This window comes from Lygodium microphyllum, chromosome 5 (assembly GCF_053477565.2).
Source record: "Lygodium microphyllum isolate KBCC chromosome 5, Lygodium_microphyllum_v1.1.10, whole genome shotgun sequence".
NCBI classification, from domain to species: domain Eukaryota; kingdom Viridiplantae; phylum Streptophyta; class Polypodiopsida; order Schizaeales; family Lygodiaceae; genus Lygodium; species Lygodium microphyllum.
Genome location: NC_141139.1, coordinates 134,781,484 through 134,802,458, shown reverse-complemented (window position 1 = coordinate 134,802,458; position 20,975 = coordinate 134,781,484).

Here is a 20,975-nt window from a genome sequence, read left to right as displayed (position 1 = left end):
TCAAAGTCCACACCATGTTCCTGCTTAAAACCCTTTGCTACCAATCTAGCCTTGTATGCCGGCTTGGGGTGTCCAGGGGTACTTTTCAGCTTGTACACCCACTTGCATGGCAAAGCCTTCTTGCCCTTAGGCAAGGCAACCAAATCCCAAGTCTCATTCTTATGCAGAGAGTCTATCTCAGACTGCATAGCCCTCTCCCAGGAGTGACTGTCACCCCTGCGCATAGCCTCATCATAAGTGAAAGGCTCTCCTGCATCTGTAACCAAAACATAATGCATAGAGGGCTGAAATCTGTCAGGTGGACGTCTATCTCTAGCAGATCGTCTCACCGCAGGCTCTACTGCCTGTCTAACTACCTGTCCAACATCCTGGCCCTGTGGAGGAACTGCTGCAGGCTGTACTACTGGCTGTGCTGGAGCTTTAGGCTCCTCTTGAAAGATCACTCTGCGGATCTCAACCACCTTCTCAGGCTGCCTGTGCATCTTGTCTTCATGGAAGACGACATCATGGCTGCGTACTATTTTCCGCGCCTGCGGATCCCATAGGCGATAGCCCATCTCTCCTGACTCACCATAGCCAAGGAATATGCATTTAATGCTCTTTGGATCCAATTTACTCCTCTTGTCCTTGGGCATATGGCAGAATGCCTCACATCCAAAGACACGGAGATGCGCATAAGAGGGTGGCTTACCAGCCCAAACTTCCTCTGCAACCTGGAAATCCAATCCACTGGAAGGCGATCGGTTTATGACATGCACTGACGTACTAACTGCCTCAGCCCAAAAACTCGGGGGTAGGCCTGCATGGCTAAGCATAGAGCGCACACGCTCCTGAATAGTCCTGTTCATGCGCTCAGCCAAACCATTCTGGGGTGGGGTGTAAGGGGTGGTCAACTGACGCTTAATACCCCTGTCATCACAAAACTGCTCAAAAGCATGCGAGACATATTCTCCCCCATTATCTGTCCTAAGGCATTTCAGCCTATACCCAGTCTGGTTCTCAACAAGAGCAAGCCATCTCTGAAAAACTGCCAAGACATCGGACTTCTGCTTTATGGGATAAGCCCACACTTTCCTAGAAAAATCATCAATGAAGGTAACGAAGTACTTCGCGCCACCCATAGACATGCAAGGCATAGGCCCACAAACATCGGAATGCACCAATGCCAAGGGCTCACTCATGCGTGGCCTACCCGATTTCTTATGCGTAGACCTATTCTGCTTACCATAAAGACAATGATCACACGAGTCAAAACATGCATAATCCAAAGGCGGAAGATACTGCAAACCAGATAACATTTTCATTCCTTTCAAAGACATATGCCCCAAACGGGCATGCCAAAGTGATACATGTGGGATAGAGCCCACTGCCAAAACATGGTCTACAGAAGACCCAGATACAACAAGAGGATAGAGGCTGCCATCCTTGGCGCCTCTAGCAAGCACAAGTCTGCCTTTGGTAATCTTCCAGGCAGAATCCCCAAAACAGACATGAAATCCTGCATCATCCAACTGTCCTGCAGACATAAGACTACGCGTAAGCACAGGTACATGACGTACATCCCTGAGCAAAAAGGAACTGCCAGTGGAAAACTGCAACTGAATATCTCCACAGCCCACAATATCAAGAGACCTGTCATCTCCAAGTCTGACTGATCCAGATACAGTACGGTAAGAGTGAAACCACTCACGGTAAGGCGTCACATGGAAGGACGCACCTGAATCCAATAACCAGCACTGTGCATACATACTAGGTGTCTCAGTCAAGTGTGAAGCATCAGAAGAACTAGCTGCAAGTATAAACTCATCACCACCATCGGACTCTTCAGTCTGCGTGACATTAATTTCCTCAATCTTGACGTTGGACTTCGCAGGTACTATGCTGCGATCAGAGGACTTCTCCTGCACTTTATCTTTCCCCTTATCCTTGCGCTTCTCATTGCGCAACTCATGACACTGTGGTCTAATATGGCCCTTTTTCCCACAATGATGACAAGTGACATTTGCATTGCGTCCACGCGACTTACTACGCGACTTGCCACCACGAGATTTAGACCGACCCTTCTGCGAGTCACGGCCTCGGCCATTACCACGGTCATACCTGTCATTCCTGCCTCTAACTGTCAAAGCATGACTACCACGAGAGGCATCCAAGTTTTTGCGATTCACCTCTTCCTGAAGAAGAGCACTCTTAACATCTGCCAATTTTAGAGTAGCACTAGAGGCACAAAGAGCAGTGCGGAATACATCCCATGACTCATTCAGAGTTCCAAGCAAGAAAAGAGGAGTTACTTCCTCTCCAAAGGTGATATCCTGCGAAGTCAGGTTCTTCAGTATAGCATGGAACTGGCTCAAGTGAGCAGACATAGTCGCATTATCCTTCATGCGCAGATCCATAAGCTGCTTCAACCAGTACATCTGACTCGCCGGACTTTTCTTATCATAAAGATTCTTGATCTTATTCCATAGATCCCATGCACTCTGTGCTTCCTCAAATACATTATAATGTACCTGTTCAGTGAGAGACAATACAATCGTGGACTTGCATAGCTCATCAAGTTCAAGCCAGTCGTCAATGTCCATAGTTTCAGGCTGCTCCCCACTCAACCGAAGTGGCTTAATCTGAGATTTCTGCACCAAAACCTGCCATATTTGACTCTTCCAGTAAGAGTAGTTGGTACCATCCAACTTTGTAATGTTAAAGATGGCACTATCATGCGAAGATGACGCCATTATACAGGCTGGAAATGCCCAAACAGTCCAAAACTGCTTGCTGTTTTACTGCAGAAACTGCCCAAAAATGACCAAAACGGGGTCCAAAGGGTGAGCAAAGTGTGCCAAAAGTTGCTGCCCACTTAGTACTAGGTGCGGTACACCAAATCAGGATATTTCAGCATGAAAAGTACACCTTAGTCCACCAATAACTGCTTGCTGTAATAAATTGCAGGTATGCAGTCTAGAGAGCAAACTGTCCCAAAATAGGATCCAATGTCAAGCAAACAATGCTAGGTCCAAAGCCGGCATGAAACGGACATAAGCAAGGCCAATGACAGTGAAAAGAACATGAGCTCAACACCAAGCATGTCAAAATAACATCTGCCAGTGAAAGGCACACCCCCAGACACTCTAGGCAAAGTGTTCCTGTAACTGCCAAAACCTGACACAAATAGGTATCTGCTCAAAGAGAAAGATCCAAATATGAGACTCAGCTCATAAGCATCCTGTGAACCAAGAGTACATCAATGCATATCCATAAAGATCGGAGTATGATCCCAAAGTCTCAATGTGTATGTAGCTGCTCAAGACATAAACTGCTTCAAATACATGTAAGTGCTCCAATAGCATGCAACTGTCAAAGGTCAAGAAAGCATGTAAAATGCTCCCACTGGCACAAAAGGCGTACAAAGCGAGCTCAGAAGCTCAAACAACCCAAGAGAAAGCACCAGTGATAAGTGACCCTGTCAATGCATCAAGCGCATCCGAGAGAGCATGACATACATGAAGCACCGGTCGTATTAACCATGAAGCAATACATAAGCCCAAATAAGCTCTCGGTCAACTCAATGACATCCAAATAGCAACCAAGATCAGTGATCAAGTAAGCCGGGAATGCTCAAATACATCCAAATCCAAGCTCCAAATGTCGGTATGGCATACACGAACCAAATAGCATATGTCACGAACCAAAGCATGTAATGCAAAAGCCTAACTGTCAAGCAGAGACATGAGGCATAGGCGGTCCACGAGCATGCCGAGTCGGTCCAAATGCCAGTGAAGACGGAGCTAATGCAAAGCTCAAAAGCATCCCATAATCTCATACATATGCTCCAAGTCGTCCCCAAATGTCAGAGATATCATGCCAAAGCTCAAAGCATACATCCGGTATCGGTAGGTAAGTGCCAAAGCATGTAAAGTACCTTCAGCCCACTGTTATTCCAGCATGTATTTACTGTTCTAAACAGTAGATTTCAGCCCCAAATTCAAGCCAAAATCATGGTCAAACCAAATGCATACATCCCCAATACATCTGGGTAGGAAGTAGACCGCATACGGGCATCAAACAAGGTAACCGGAGTAGAGTATAAGCATTAAATGCCAATGCCAAGTGTGGCTGCCCTGTTTCCAGCACTGTATAACAGTAAATAACAGTCCCAAATCAGCCAATATTTCAAGCCAAAATCATGGCATAATCATGTGCATACATTCCCAAGGCACTAGGCATCATGTAGACCGCATACGGGCATCAAATAGCACAACCGGAATGGAGTATAAGCAACAAATGCTAATGCCAATGGTGCTGCCCTGTTTTCAGCCTGTTATGACAGTTTATGACAGTCCCAAATCTGAAGAAATCAGCCCCGAAAGATCAAGACCAATACCCAAAGCTTGAATGACATCAAACATGAAGTCTATAGCCCTCTTGATCAAGGTAGAGAGCAAGAAGCAATGGCCAAGTGTGGAGCTGAAGTAGATGAGTGCTCACAGCCTAGAAAAAATGATGCAATCTGCCCTGTTGGTGCTGAACTTGCTGTTGCTCCACATGGGCTGAAAAGGGGGTAATGGGGGGCTCAATGATGGCCCAAGGTAGGCACATACCAAGCCATGAAGGCCCAATGCAAAGGGGAGGGAAGATATGAGCTATGGAGCTCAAGAAGAGTGGCTGCCCTTTGTTCCTGCCCTGTTTCAATCTGAGAATACACTCAAATGCCTGCAAATGCTGAAGCAATACCTCAAGGGCAAGGCCCTGATGAAGCTCAAGAAGGCCAGGATGGAGCTCGGGAAGCCGGGGAGAGTCGGGAGCTCAAGAGGTCGGCTATGGCTGCCGGGATGGAGACCCAATGCGTGAAGCGAGTCGATGCGAAGGTCGGGAAGCACCGAGTCGAGCTCGAGCAAGAGAATGCCAAGCTCTGATACCAGTTGAAAGGTGAGAAGGATCGAAGCTTGCACGCGAGCTATGGCGGGAGAGCAAGAGCAAGAAAGAGAGAGACAAGAAATGGGAACTCCAACAGTCACAATGTGTGACCGGGCCTTCCTTTATTCAAACTGTCACTAAAAGAATAAAGAATAAAGTGACGTGACGGGCGCCCGCCACCTGCAGTGTGCAGTGGCGGGTACTGTCAGTGTAGTAATACACGGGGCGGCATGGCGGAGGCGCCTTTACCCCCAACACTTAGAGTCATAGAGGTAGTCACCAATGTATTAAGAAGGTTGCTAGCTACTTGCCTCTCTCCTGACCCTGCGGTGTCTGGTCCAATGGCCTTGACTAGTTCACTAGTCCATAGCATTTAGACTTTGACTAAGCAGCACTGCTTGTGGTGCAGTCACATCCCTCAATTTTGATCATGGGGGCAAGACTGGCATGCTTATGCTTGAGAGATCATTGATCTTGTCCTCCAGTATAGGCTTCGCATCTTTGAGGTGCTTTTGGGCTTCTTTCACCCACGGCTTCACCTTCTCAATGGCTTCAAGCTGGCGCTTTGGGTTGGGGTACTCCCCGACCCTAGCACTTCCCATCGGAACTATCTTCAGAGTTGACATTTCTGCCTCTACATCAGTGACCTTCTGTCCAGCATGCACTGTCATGGCACTTTTGGTTCTAAGTGTGACCTTAGCGTCTGGTCTTTTCTTCCTCCGTCTCCGACTCTTCCTTCTAATTGAGGTTGCATTGAGGTTGCTAGGCCCTGTCAATGATATGTCGACAACTTGCTTTGTCTACGCACGGGTCATGACATGTAATGGGATAGGCGTAGCCTCCCCATTGAGCGTCTCGACACCAAACAACCCCAATGGATTCGATAGCTTATTTGCCGAACTAGAGGATGGTTTCTGTCTAGGACAATCGATGAAGAGATGAGTGATTCCACACTTAATGCATCTTAAGTCAACCTTATCTCTATTAGCTTGCTCCATCTCAGGGCAGCACAAAGAAATGTGTCCTGGGTGACCGCAAGTCCAACACACAATTGGCTCTTGTGTCTGCCCTCCTAGGCCTCTACCTCTCCCTTTACCTAACGCCATCACCGGTACTGGTCGATAGTCCATAAGGATTGGATTTCCTTCTTCATCGTACGATACAGCTCATCACCTTGGCTCTTGTGTCTGCCCTCCTAGGCCTCTACCTCTCCCTTTACCTAATGCCATCACCGGTACTGGTCGATAGTCCATAAGGATTGGATTGCCTTCTTCATCGTACGATACATCTCATCACCCTTTGGCTCCTCCACATAGTGGGCTGGAGTATCACTCAATGGATGGGTTACATAGGGTCCATGTGGTCTAGGGATACCTATAGGGTTTATCTTCATCCTAGGGATGGTCAGCTTATTGTCATTAGGTGCCGGAAGGGCCAATGGGGCTCCCCTTTTCCAAAGAAGTTCAGTGATCTATTCGTAAGTTAGGGTTGACCGTAAGGCTGCAAGTATGGGAGTCTCCGAGGTAGTCGACAATGCATGGCATCATGGCCGAACCTACTACAATTAGTGCAAGGTCGTGACCTAGGGTCCTAACACTCGGCTGACAAGTGGTTTCAACTAGTAGGTGGTTTCCACCACAATGCACGCATTGGACATGTGGGCGTGTCGGTCGTCTCATCATCTCCTACAATTTGGCTATGTCCATCTTAATCTCTGCTAGCTCTTGTCCTGAATTAGTGCCCTTCCCTTTATCCTGAGCGCTTAGACCTGGTCTCTCACTCAGTGCTAAGGCCCTCTTGGAATTCCTAGCACTGGACTCTTCACGATTTGAGCTTCTGGAGATTCTCTGCTTGACTTGGTTGTCTACTCTAATAGCTTCCTCAAAGATGTTCACTTCATATTCTGTTAATGAATACCGTGGAACTGCTCTCTTGGTTGCTCTCTTGCCCATGGGGACTCTCTAGAAGAGTCTCCTCACATGGGTCACATAATCTCTGATGTTCTCTTTCTCTCTATGCTTGACGTCCATAAGTCGCACTAGCAGGTTATCGAAGTACCCAAGTTCAAAAAATCTCTTAATGAAGAGATTTTTCAGGCCGTCAAAATTGGCTCACTCCACGACATTCACACTTGTGTACCAAGTCTGGTCCTTGTCACCTAAGCACAGTCTGAAAGCTTGGGAGCGTTGAGTAGGATCAATGAGGCCATTGGCCTCGCAGACCTGTTCAAACTACTCCATAAAGCTATATGGGTTTTGCTTGGTATTTGTCCAGCTGCTTCGCTACCGTGGGAATTTCCGATTGGCTCTTAGAGCCTTGATTGACTCACAACCCTACCAATAGCAATGTTGCCAATGCTGCAGCGCTCTACTCTACTGCCGTATTATTTAGCGGCCACTTCATCCGAAGCTTGCTAAGCGTGAGGTCTCCTTCTAGTGCTCTCTCGCTCTCTGTTTGATTTTTGCATGCTAGGGCTAGCCTTCTCTGGATCTCTCACATCTCCATGCTCTGGCATAAGCTTCTAGTTTGCTAATCCTAGTTGTATGCGACTGTGCCTTGCAAAGCCTTACATGCTAGCTTCCTCTCCTTCTCAAGATCTGCTATGATATCCTCTAGAGATCTATCATGGTATTCCAACAAGGTTTGAGTGCCATATTTACTCACCATCTATTGGATCGCCTCAAGAAAGTCTCCTAGGTCAAGTTCTTCATTGCTTTCGTGGCCTGAGCTGCCCTCTTCCATGACTAAGAGTTCTTGTTCTACCAAGTTGTCGATTGGATTGATGAGGTTGGGTAGATTTACCTCCCCGATGGTGTGTTGTTGCATTAGGCTTTCCAGTCGTGTTCTTAGCTTGGTCCTACCTTTGGGGATTTGATCACCTATCTATGTCTTGGGATCTTCTCTTACTGGTGGGTTCCTTTAAGTTTTTATGGTTGAGTGATTTCCTTGTTAATTACAAACAATCCTCAACTTACCCTCACTGTGTGTGTGTGTGTGTGTGTGTATGTGTGCACTCTTTTCTGTGCACTGTGCGCAATCAGGCTTTTAGCTTTTCTTAAGTGTGTTTCGAGTGCAAGAAATCAAAGTGAGTGAGAAAATAAAGTGTCCAAATGGCTCTTGCACTCTAGTTTATGGGCTTAGCCTATTAGGCTTGTATGTTCGGTTTCTGGTTGTCTTTGTCGATTTATGGGGTTTGTCGTTGTGCCTTCCGCTCAGTCAAGACTCATTTGGGGGTCTACAACTCCACATTGCTAACGGGCCAAATCCCTAGATGGCCCAACTAACGTCACCTCTATGTCTGCGTCTTGCTAATTCTCATATTCCTTGCACTAGAAAGGTGTTTCAAGTGTCCGTATGGTCTTCGAGGGTTCGTACGACCGACTTCTAGGTGGGTCTGGTCCAGGATCTAAAAATTTTGGAAAATTTCAATTTCGATCCAATAGGTTCGAATTGCAGGGGTCGAGTGAATGACTCGGACAGACAGAATTGCCAGGGCCGAGTGAAACTAGACTGAATTGAGATGGTCTGAGTGGCCGAGAACTGAGTGAGTGTGGCGCCCGAGTCCGAGGGTCAAATGGCCGAATGGGGTTGGGCCGACTCGGGCAATATGAGGTCGAATATGAGGTTCAAATGATTCAAATGGTCCAAATGGACGAGGGCTAAATGATCGAGGGAATGACTCAGATGGGGGATCGAGTCTAGGTGGGTTGAGTGACTATATGTCCGAATGTACCAAGATGACTTGGACAGGTCAAATGGCCAAGGATAAGTGGACCAAGGGCCAATTCTAGGACTCGGACCAGGGTTGAGCAGCTTGAACAGGCCAAACGCGGTGCGTATTTTTTCAAAATGACAAAAATTTCGTCGCGCCGAGTGATTTTGAGCTTCACACCTGTCAAGCACTTTCAAATCCTATCTATGTATGAAGAAGAAGGTGTGGGCATACTTGTAGTAGGCAACAAACTTGTCGGTGGCAAGATCGAAGTGGATCCATGCAATGGATCTCTCTCTCTCTCTCTCTCTCTCTCTCTCTCTCTCTCTCTCTCTCTCTCTCTCTCTCTCTCAACCAACATTTCAAATTAGCTCTCCCTTGGCCTCCTGGCTATTAAACCCCTTCCCATCAAAGTTCTTGCCACTCCCACTCCCTCACTCATCGACCTTAATCCCCTTGAGCACTCTTTCTTTCAATTTTTCTTAATTTGTGCCGTATTTGGGCCTGTTTTATAGTAGCAAACCCTATGCTTTTCCAACCAATCTCTTGGCTTTAACCTACTCTAAATGCAATAAGAATCGAAAATAAAGTACCGAACTCATTTCTCCTACTCTCCTATTCATCCAATGATTAAAATAACCAAAATACTTACTTGCTTGTGAAGATTAAAAACCCCAAACGCTCCAGTTCGGGGATGAAACCCTTACTTTGATGCTCAATTTGAAGCACGCAAGTGCTTGAGCTTGAATCCATTTGTCCTAGCAACGGAACCAAAATGTTGGGAGCTCACACTAAACCGCTAAGACCCATAGACCGCTTATTCATTTAAGTGTTTCAAGCGAGCACTAATGGCTACCTCTCACATAGCTGATGTGTTAACCCTCTCTGCGAGTATAGTGAGCTTACCTTGATGCCCGATTGAGTTGCTTCCTCTCTCAAGTGCTCTAGTAGCTCCACGATTCATGATGCAAGCTCGAGCATCCTCAAACCTCTTCCTCCAAGCTTCATCCTCCTTAGCCACGTGCAAGACCAGAGAAGAGAAGAGAAGAGAAGAAGAAGAGAGGAGATGGAGGAGGGCTTCACCTCCAAGATCCCTCACCCCCACACACTCACTCCCTCACTCACTCACACTCCCTCCCTCAAGCACTCACAAGAAAGCAAGCAAGAGAAGAAAAGCACTTTTCCACACACCAAAGAATGAGCTCTCATTTACTTTTTGAACTTTATATACATGCCCTAAAATCCCATGGGCACCCATCCCCTTTTTTACATAATCGGCCATTGTGGCAAGTCATTTTTCCCATTCCCTTCTACTTGGCCTATTTCTTTAGTTTATGCCCATTTACCCTTTTACAAATTGCACAGGAGGGAGCCTGGTACTCTTTTACAAAAATTTTGGGGCACCTTTCTCTTAAAAAAGCAATTTTGCCTTTAGCAACTTGATTTTAGAGGCCATCCTCACGCCCTTGCTTATTCTATGTCGTCCTACTTCTTCCATTGTCTCTGTATTTTACTTCTTTTTCTTCCATCTCGAGCTGGGATTAACATTTTTTATATTATAACAAATCAAATATTTTCAATCTTAATTCAAAAATTTGGTTCCTCTCGAATTCTGCCTTCCTAAACTAGTCGTATGTGTTTTGGAGTATGCAAGTTGCAAGTGCTAATGATTAATACTCCATCAATCCCCTCCATAATCAATCAAACAAGCCTCCTATTCTACCACATGATAGAAGTGTGAGAACCTCAATAGTTGCATAGTCCTTCATCTCCTCAATGGAACCAAAATGTTAGGCTAAATGCACAATAATTAGGACATTAGATGGATTTTCATTCTGTTAGAAGTTGCAAATCACTTTGGTGATAATCTCTTACATTGACTTCTCGACACTTTGCTCTAACCAACCAAATGTCCTTCTCTCCAATCCAAGGAAGCAAGAAGACAATACTAGCTTCAAGCTGTAGTGAACTCACCAACATATCTTCTTGCATTGAAGTCCAAAAACTTTAAAACTCGATGATAGTTCCATAATGCAAACAACATAATTTTATGTTGTTACTATTTCATAACCAACACCAAGCGTGCCAACAATGAGAGAAGAAGAAGGAGAGAAAGAATAGAGAGAAGAGCTTCATCATATTAGATACTTCACCCTCTTGCAATCTCACAACCTCACATACAACTATAATCTCGAATCTCTTACCATGGGTGGGCAAAAGAAGAGGAAAAGCAAGAAGAATATGTGGAACATGAAGGCTCGAGTTGTGCTTGCCAACTACATTTTGAAACATTTCATGTATCCACATTTTTCAAAAGCAACTTCACAAACATCACAAATAGGGATTATTGAGGCCAAATCAACATCACAAATAGGGATGGTTGGGATCAAATCAACATCACAAATGGAGATGGCAATGTGTGGATCATCATCAAAGAGGTATAAGAGAGGCACATATCACCTCTATGTTGAACATCTATGAACTAATGAAAAACTACATCCAAAAGATGCTTTGCATAACTATAGGCCTCCATTTAGGGATATAACATCCTTAGTTAGCTTTGTTGAAGATTATTATAATGGAATCTTAGGATATACGCAACATTTGCATGCCATTATCAATGTATATAAGTCAGAATGAGATTTGTTAAAGAGGGAGAACGTGGCTAACATTAGAGAAATGCAAGAAAATTTTGACACAGAAGCAAGTAAAGACTAACTTAAATTGAATTTTTTGGCTAAATATGGAGCATGTGATGCCCATGTCATGCATAAGCCAGATATGCTAATTACCTTTGAGGCATGGACCTACAAAAAAAGTAATTGCACCATGTGTAATCAAGAAAATGGTTATTTTATTTAATAAAGTTTGTATGATTACATTTGCAATAGGGGCTTTTTTTATTAGAAGTAAAAAAAGAAATTGTGAGTTTCTTAAGGAAGAAGGGTCAATTTATCTTACTACCTTATAACATGTGAGTAAATGGTGTTTTTAATACCCCTTGAACACATGTGATGTAGATGATTTCTTATAGGTGCAATCACCACTGAGGGCATATTCGAGAAGAAGATCATGCCAATGCTATTTAGATCACCTTCCAATGAGTGTTCTTTAAGTTTCATGAGGTGTGGGCCAACGTTGTGCATTGTTGATTGGTCAATAATGATGGTTTTCTTCTATCTCAAGCCTAGTCCTTCTTACATGTTGAGAGAACAAATTAGTAATGGATTTCTTACAAGGAGGCTTATTTGAACCTTTTGCTTGGACAAAACAAAGAAAACCATACAACTTCTATTCAAATGGACATTATTTTCACTAGTCATTGAACTACCAACATGCAAATTGATCTCATACTAGCTTAGAAAGGTTTCATGAAGGGTAGAGTTTATGGGTTTAGCATGAAAATAAAAAGGTGTGTTGCATTTCTAGTTGCATGAAAATAGGAAAATTTTGGAAAAAATAAAACGGTGGGTTTCATTTCTAATTGCATGAAAAGAGGAAATTTTTGGAAACTAGAGTACAAATTTCTATGTGAAGATGTGGAGAAGGACACTTCTATAGTGCTACCCTTTATAAGGTAAAGACATGGTAGTATGCAACTAGTAGAAGCCTTGAAATTTGTCCAAAAATTTATGTTCTCCTTGAATGATAAAGTGGTTGTGTTGTAAGTTACATAGAATACTCCTATTAAGGTGAAAGGGCCAATAGACTTGTGGCCTCCAATAATGTGGTATATCTTGTTACTCTTAAGGACCAAAGACAATGGGACCAAAAGGTCAAGTGAGTGGGAAAGACTCAAGAAAAAAAAACTTAAACTGAATATAATTAAGGCAAAGGTTTTGTAGAAAATTATCTATTTTGGAAGAAAAGTCTAGTCCTCCATTGCCACATGTTGTTCTCCCCCTATGCATACATGCATGTAGAGGAAAAGGGTAGGAGGTGACTCTCAAGGCTTCTAATTCTCTCAAAGTCCAAGTTTCTTAGGATTGAATATGGGTGACAAATGAAAATAGAGTCATCTGCAACACAAACAAAAGAGAAGAGTATAGATGTTGAAGTTGTTTGCAAAGCTCTCTACAGCAACATTTAAAAGATCAATGGAGCCAAGAAGAAATCCATAGAAGCATTTTACTAGTAAAAGGGTTTACAAAGTGAACATTCACTTATTGATGGAAGCTATATGCACTAGGTATTATGATTTTTCCATTATTATCATATTTTTCTACTTTATGGGAAGGTGCCAATAGATGGAGAGTTTAGTAGTAGTTGATTTCAATATATGAAGCCCACTACTCATTGGGATATTATAAGTTCATTGGTAACGGATTCTATCATGCCCTTATAGGCATCCAAAAGCAACATTTTCACATGAAGAAATTTTGGTATATGAAGGCCTGGTACGGATTAGTATCCCCAATCTATATATGTGTTTGAGATTGAAGTCAAAAGTCTAGCATCAACCTTTGGCCAAAGTATTATACGTCCCCCCCCTCTATCTTCCAAAGCCAAGAGGAGAGTGCAATGCATGCATTCTTTGGGATCATAGGGTGGAGCCCCTGAAATTTCTTGAAATTCAAGATAGTAGAGGATTTTGAGTGTGTCCAAGAAGTGATCTTTTGGAGTGAGATTTTTTTGGTAACTCCCCTATTTTTTATTCCATATAGTTCACTTATTCCACCTTTTGTTGCAACTACCCCTTTACGACTACTTCCACTTGCACTACCACCACCATCTCCTCCTCCACTAGCATCACCGCCATCACAACCACCCCCACCACTGCCTCCATCTTCACCTCCACCACCACCACTATCTCCTTCTTCTCCATCTCCTTAATACCACCAATGCCAGCACCATAACCACCTATCTCTCATTCTCTCCTCCCAACTTTCTCAATCTCCAATTCTCCATCCTCCCTCTTCTCTCTCCTCCCCTCTCTCTCTCCCTACCCAATTCTTTTGGCTCTCTCTCTCTATATATATATATATATATATATATATATATATATATATATATATATATATATATATATATATATATATATATATATATATATATTAGTATTAAAATATATTAATAATATCATACTTTAATTATTATAATTAATATTACTATATTATTATATTGATAGTATATATATAATAATAGTAATTTAATATTGATATTAGTATATTTAATATCAATATATTATAGTAGGAATGATATATATGCAATGATAATAATAATACATTAATATCTATATTAATGTGATTAGCATTAGATTGACATACATTAATATTAACATATTTATATATATGTCGACATAGAATTTTGCACCTTAGTTATAATATAATTCTTGAATGGGTAATATTGATGTATTAAAATAATATTAAGAGGTGTTAATAAAATAAAATACTATTATAATTAATCTTATTATTTAGTAATATATTAATATTGTTAATATATAAATGTATTCACTTATGTATTAGTCTAAAACTTGAGATAAATTTAGGCTAGAAAAATTTATATATTAGTATTGTTAATATATAAATGTATTCACTTATGTATTAGTCTAAAAATTGAGATAAATTTAGGCTAGAAAAAAAAATTATTATAATGCATGTTATTGATATTTGACATCTTTGTACAAATAAGAGTTAGGAGAACTTATGGATTGTGGGAGCTCCTTGCTCAATCACCAAGACCCATGGACCGCTTATCATTTCAAGTGTTTCAAGCCAAGTGCAATGGCTACCTCTCACATAGCTGGTGCTCTCACACCTACGAGTGTAGTGAACTTACCTCCATGCTACTCGATCGGGTGGCCTCCTCCCTCAAGCACTCTGGTAGCTCCACGATCCAAGATGCAAGCTCAAGCAAGCTCGATCCTTAAGCTCCAAGCTCCATGGTCCATTGTTGCATGCGAGACAAGAGAAGAGAAGAGAAGAAAAAGAAGAAGAAGAAAGAAGAAGATGGAGAGCTTCTCCACCATGGTCCCTCACCCTCACACACTCACTCCCTCACACTCCCTCTCTCAAGCATAAGCTCAAGCAAGCAATAACAAGAAGAAGAAGAGAAGACGAGAACTAGTTTTTACACAAGAATGAGCTTCTTCGTTTACTTTTTCCTTTTATACAAAACCCTAACCCTAATCCCCTTTGGATACCCATCCCTTTTTTACATGCCCAGCCATTTTAGCCTAGGTCCTCTTTTCATATTCCCTTCCTATTTGCATTGTGCCTTCACCCATGCCTATCTACATTTACAAATTGCACATGAGGGATCCTGGTGCTCTTTTACAAGGATTTAGAGTGTGCTTTTATATTTAAAATGCACCTTTTCTCTTTTGCACTTGCCTTAGACTTTTAAGGTTATCCTTGCACTTTTGGCCTTTTTTTCTCCTATTTCTTTAGTCATGCATCCTTTTTTCGCTTTGTCATGTGCCTTTTTAATTTTCTTTTTGCTTTCTTACATTGGGGTCAACATTATCCCCCTCCTAGACGAGTGCTAGTCCCATGGCACTTACTACACTTGTTGATGAAGGCTCGGGTGGTTGAAGAGTTGCCATGTGTGTCGATGATGGGGCTTTGTGGAGATTGGACGGGGGTAAGAAGCATCACATCCCTTTCCTTTTGCTTTGTGTGGGTCTTTTCTTTGTTTTCTCTTTTTTTTTCTTTTGAGATACATTGGGAGGGAGCACTATAGACATCATCATGATGCTGCTACATTTCGAGGGGACCTAAGAGATTTGCTAAGGAAAGCATGGCTTTGCATATAACCCTTTTGGTTGATTCTTACATTGAGAGGGATAGTAGAGAGGAAAGCATGATTACATTTTGAGAACCTACTATCACTCATATCTTCTAAAAGGCTTGTGCAAAAAGCTGGCAAGAGAGCAACCCTTAACATTAGGCAGGTCATTGCACAGCTGTCTATCCCTACATTGATATTAAAATAGAGAGGTGGTAGGCACTCTTCTTAGGCTACTGGTTTTTGTTTTAGTAGAATTCACAAGAGGCGGAGGTAATTACAAGTGGTAAGGAATGTCGAGGCATGTCGTGAACTTGTTCAAAAAGTGGGTAATGAAAGGTCAGAGGTCTTGTGCTCCAAAGGTCAAGCATTCTTCAGAAGTGGAGGCATTGACATTATAGATCAAAGGGAAGTCGTACCTCCCACACTTCCCCTGGTCAAAATCCACACCATGGTACCTTGAGTAAGCCATGTAGGTGGGGTCATCCCTCTCATATGGTAGCGTGTTGCAAAAAGCCATCCATGCCTCAAAATTAGTGTCCCGGATTCCTCGACACCATTTAGGTTGGGCTTCATAACCTATGGCCTTTCTTGGCTCTTCCGTGACCTTATTCTCCTAGTACCTCATAGGCTCTCTTCTCCATAATGTGGGCTTTCTTGCCCTCTCATCCAATCATCGCTTCCCTAGCCTCTTCGCGACCTGGATGGCTCCTTCAACCACTTGAGGGGGTAGCACTTGATTCAGGGCAGAAGGGTAGAAGAATTCAAATTCAAATGTCATGCACTCGTTCTTCCACTACTCCCAATGGTTTAATTCCATTGCCTAATTGACAGGCAGTTGTTCCTCGGTTTGTAGTATCTAGACATCAGGTATGTCTTGTGGTCTAGCATTAAACTTTCTCCTCGTGAAGTCAGCCAACTCTCTACATTTTCATTTGGCCTCGATGATTCTTTTTGCAGTGGGATCTTCTTCTTCTTGGCCTTTTGCTTCTCTTGATAGAGACAGGGAAGGGCTCTATTCACAGGTTGTGCCTCTATATCGACAAGTTGCTCAAAATTGGGCCCTTTGCGTCTTAGAGGTTCGGCCTGGCCTGTTGTGGTTGGTTGCTCTCGGTGCTCCTGTCCTACAATTCTGAGCTACTCTAACTCCTCTATCGAGAGCCTTGCTTGTAGCAAAAGTTACCTTTGTTGCTCTTGGATTGTTGATCCTTGGGGTGCGCTCTTAGAGCCCATATTATATGGCTCTCCTTGAGACCTCTAGCTTCCTCTTTATCCCTTCCACAGGGTCATCATCCTTGGCCTGAGTTACATGAAGTACTATATTGAGGAAGGTGTGTTGCTAAACCTCTAGCCCTGCCGTCACTGTTTCAGCCCTTGCTCCTGCCATGATTCTCCTGCTTTTGGCTAGGGCAAGGCATTCGGCCAAGTCCCTAACTATCCCAAGGTTCCTCTCTTCCCACGCCTTAGCCTTCTCCTCCATCTTGCCTTAACTTAGTCACAACTCTTGTGACAGTGTTGTCACCACCTCTTCTTGTTCTTTCCATATTGACAATATATTTTCCTTATCGTGTTTGTGGCAATTTAGCTCTTCTTTTAGTCATTCCTACTCTTGGAGGGTCACAAGGAGTCAATTCTCCACCTCCAACAGCAATTTTGTTGATTCTGTATCCTTCTGGGCCTTAACCTTTTGTAGTTCCTTGAGAAGTTGTTCCTTTTTCCTCTCTCCTTCTAGAATTCTGCATGGGCTTGTTTCTTTACCCTCTTCACCTCCTCAATGAGCTCCTCTCTAAGTTTTTTATTGTTAGAGTTGCTCCTCCATATCCTTTTGCCCCAATATGAGGCTTGAGATGTCCATTTCTAGCTCCATTTCTCCCTCTATCTTTTCCACTTATAGCTCTTTTGCACTTTCTTCTTCCTTCTTCGTTTCCATTTTCTTCCTTACTTCTAATTTCTTCTTTAGGTCATTCACATGCCTCTGATAGATGGTTATTTGCTTTGTCTTCTCTAGTTGGTAGGCAGTGAACGCATCCTTTTCCTCTTCCGATTCCACAATGGTGGCCTTCTTGTCTTCCTTCACCTTTTCAAGTTGGCCTAGGAGCTCTTGCACATACTCATCACGGTTGGTTGTGCTACTAGCATGGCCAATGGAATAGATGTTGTGGATGCTTCAACCTTGGACTTCTTTGGGTCCTTTCGAGATTCGACATCCAACAGTAGTAGGTCTCTTTGTCTCTATTATTGGAGCTCCACTGCTGGGCATAGGGCCGAGTTGCTTCACTGAGTTCAGTAAGTATTGCATCCATGCCACCATGTTGCTTTGGTCCACTCCCCTTTTGAGGTCTCCTTGATGGTGATTGGCATGGCAATCAGGGCCGGTGGTGATGGGTTCATGGGGGCCTTTCCCTTGCCTTGGAACAATGGGCCCTTGAGCTCTTTCTTCTATTGCAGTGCTGGATCCTAGCTCATTACCTAGGCTTCTCTTGGTGAGTTCTTTGGGTCAGGAGGCTTGCTTGTTTAACAACCACAAGGCTAGGGCCATTTTCTCATCTTCTTCTCTTTTCAGTCTTTTCTCGTTTTCTATTTGCTTCCTTCTTCCTTCCTCTTCCACCTTTCTTGACTCCTCTTCCACCTTTCTTACTCGCTCCTTTCCCTGGTCTTACGCACGTAGCCATTCCAATGGATCTCATCTAGAGACTTGGCCATAAGGCTCTTGAGCAGCAACACTCCAATCATGCTCATCAAGACATTGTACCTCTAATTGGAGAATGGAGCATGGGTTGTCTTTTCTTACAATCTCATATTAGGGTTATGGATAGCAGCTAAGCTAACTCCATCATTTATGTACAGTTGGGACTTGTCCATCCCTAGCATGATGTAAACATCTCTTTCGGGCCACCTCTTTGGCATGTTGACCAACCCTAGAGCTCTTTCTACCATTTCAGGGCTCAATTTCACTTCTACTCTGCGAATCTCTTCTCCATATCTCATTGTCATAGTGCCACGATTCTTGTTTACATCAACAATTTGCAGGAATTCCACCCACTTTGTAATTGATGGCTTGGCCAACCTTCTCCATATATTTACCAATGTTTTATTGGTCGACCATCTGTTTTAGCACTTGTTCTTGGTCGACCATCTCTAAGTTCTGAATGCTTCTAAATTTAAGCTGATTGAAGGCCCTTTGTTTCCATTGCTAGGTCATATTTGTCCTATTCTTCTTCTGTGAATGGGAGCTTGCTACCTCCTTTGTCATGCTCGTCCATCTCGGGTTCTTGTCATGATGCAACAACTCACTGCTGCTCAATTGATGTGCTACTCTCTACTTGTGGATCAATTGGGACATTGGGAGTGTCAGGTTGATTTGATCTAGGGACAGCTGGCTATGGTTTTGGTCGATAGACATGTTGAGGTTCTATGGGTTTGGTGCTTTTTGGGTCAATGGGTTTCTCATTCCTCACTGGCTTAGCATTTTGTTGAGATGGGCTGCTGCAAGGCCTGCTTTGAGGGGCATGCGTGCCGCTCAAAGTGTTTGGCAACCAAATATAGTTGTTGCCTTCAGAGTAGCCTTGAGCACACAATGGGTCTTTGGGCACCCATTGCGGCTTGACCATTCATCTGCTTCAGTAGTGCCAGCTTTGCCTCCTAGGCCTAGGTCATGATGTTTCATGGTTACAAGTTTGTGTGGTTTGGCTTCTAGATGGCTGCGATTGTCGTTTGGGCACCTATTTGAAATGTTGCTTAGTGGTCTTGGATGTGTCTCCTTTGGGTTGCGGGCGATTTTTGTCTTGGTAGGGTGGGACAAGTTACAAATCCCCTCCTTAGACCTTGCACTTGGTTCCTCTATCGATGGCACTATAGGCCTGCAAAGGAGTTGCATTGCCCTTGTTGAAACACGTCACTATCCGAACATTGCCAAGGGCGAGGTGAATGTGCTATGAGTCATAATCAACATTGCAGTGTGCTTGTTTCTTGAGTGTGTGTCCTAGTAGCGATGCCTTACCAGTGGCCTTGGTATTAGGCATCACATAGAAGATCATAGGTAGGCTTTCAGTCTCAATAGAGACCACTATTTTGAACTTTTCCAATAGTGAGTAGGATTGTCCCCAAAATGGATTAAGTTTGGCATTAGTAGGCTGTAGTTGGGGCTAAGGGTCCAATGATCACATGTAAGGATATCAGCTCCCTTGTCAATGAGTGCATCAAAGACGTGTGTCTTTTGGGCAGTCATCACTAATATGCATAGGTAGGCGGGTACCACTTCTTCCTCCATCTCAGTGTGATGGAGGAAGGCGGGTACCACTTCTTCCTCCATCACTAATATGCATAGGTAGGTGGGTACGACTTCTTCCTCCTCTTCCTCCATCTCAGTGTGATGGTGGCTACTCTTACATTTATAGGCAGGCTCAACATTGGATGCTCGTGTGGTGGGTGCACTAGTGTTGGTCAATGGCTAGAGCTCCTAGCCATCATGCAGAGTGGTACTGATGGTGGGATCCTATTCTTTGGTGGCAGCTGAAATGATGTGACTTTTTGGGACTCACCAACTATCCTAACAGCTTGTTTATAATCCTCCTCTTCATCCAAGAATGACAAATCAATGGTGTTAGCACATGCATCCAATCCCGCTCATCCTCATCGAGGCAAAGGATATAATTTGTTAGTGGCCCATAGGAATTGTTGACTTGTGAGTCTCCTTTCAACATAACAAAGATGGCATCTAGGTCGACTAGAGTGGTCTTCCAAGTATCCATCTCGACTCTCATGACTTCTGTTCTATTGCCTAAGAATATTAGACCATTGCCCTAGTCTTCTATCACTCGTGCGTTTTGCATCCCGAGTGATACTTTTGCATCCATGGTAGGCCTGGTGGGATGTTGTAGTCCACTCCCTTCATGACTATGAAGTTCACTAAGAACTAGATTATCGCTATCTTCAAGGGACAATATTTTAGCACTCCAAATGGTCTAACCTTCATTCCATTAGCTACCATGACATTAGACCTTGTGGTCTCCACAAGTTGGTTACCCCAAGTAGCCTGCAGGATTTCATGGCTGAGCACACTGACTCTAGCTCTCGTATCTACAATTCCCTTCTTTGTAGCATCTCCTAATGAGTTGACATGCAAGATTGCATGCATCTCTATGCCTTCCCAAAATGCATTTACATGCAAAGACTTATGTACTAAGTTCAAGATTAAGCTTGGTATGTGCATTACGGCATCGTGGTCAGGTAAGTCGGTCACACCAAGCTCATCATGTTGTTCTACCCACTACTTCAACCCTTGCCATAACGTCGGGTTTTGCCTAAGAGCAGCTCTCCCAAAGGTAGGGTCACATGGGCTGATATCAACGTCATGAGAGCAAGTTGCCAACTGCCTGCTTTTCATTAGGATCTACACTCTTTTGCCAATGATCTTGGATAGTCTGCCACCTGTGGCACAAACCGCTTATTGTTCAAGTGTTTCAAGCGAGCTCTAATGGCTATCTCTCACCTAGCCAATCCACCTCTAATCCCATGGGTGTAGTGAGCTTAACTTGATGCCCAAATGAGGGCCTTCTCCCGCAAGCACTCCAGTAGATCCACGATCTTAGTTGCGAGCTCAAGCAACCTCAAGCCTCCCCCTTCG